Raw genomic sequence first — 894 nt, 5'->3', positions numbered from 1 at the left:
CCAGCACTCACAGAGATGTACATTTTGAAACACTTAATTCGTTCATTTTCATAATTTCTTTAAATACTAAGTAGGACTTATCAAAAAACAATTTAAGACTCAGTTAATACCGTACATTTTAAAACATTCCGAATAACATGCTTTTTTATTTGCTTAAACTAAAAGGGAATAACTAACACCAGTGTGATTTCGGTGAGATTATGATCATCTTGGCCGAAGTTACAGGGGGGGGCATAACACCAGCCCTTCCAGATTTACAAGTCCCTCTTCCATTTGATACACCATGAATCCATAGTATAATGCTTTTGTTTGCTTAAAAATCACTGCAATTGTCATAAATCAGCAATTGTCTGATCTGATCTTAATATTTAACAACAAAACACATGGAAGACAGATAGGAAAGGAATATCAGTCATATATTTTTCTGTCATGTCATCTTGGAGCTCTAGCCGGTATCCATTTTGCAGCATCATCTTTTATTAACGGCTCTGGGGGAACTTTTTTCGCTCTAGTTACGCTACACTACCCTCCGTCCACTCACTCTTTCTCTGTCTCTTTTACACACACACACACACACACACACACACACACACACACACACACACACACACACACACACACACACACACACACACACACACACACACACACACGCACGTACACATGCATTTCCTGGAGACTTATCCTAACCTTAACCATGACCAACACATGCCTAACCCTAACCCTTAACCTTACCCTAACCCTAAAACTTAACCTAACCAAGTCTTCACCCTAAAATTAATGATTCCCCTCATGGGGATCTCCATTTTGTCCCCATAAGGGAGGCGAGTCCCCACACGTGACTGTGTAAACAGATTTAGGTCCCCACAAGTATAGTAATGCTAGACCACACAT

This window comes from Notothenia coriiceps, unplaced genomic scaffold (assembly GCF_000735185.1).
Source record: "Notothenia coriiceps isolate Sejong01 unplaced genomic scaffold, NC01 NC01_scaffold00006104, whole genome shotgun sequence".
Classification (NCBI taxonomy): domain Eukaryota; kingdom Metazoa; phylum Chordata; class Actinopteri; order Perciformes; family Nototheniidae; genus Notothenia; species Notothenia coriiceps.
Note: the sequence above shows the minus strand (reverse complement) of the source record.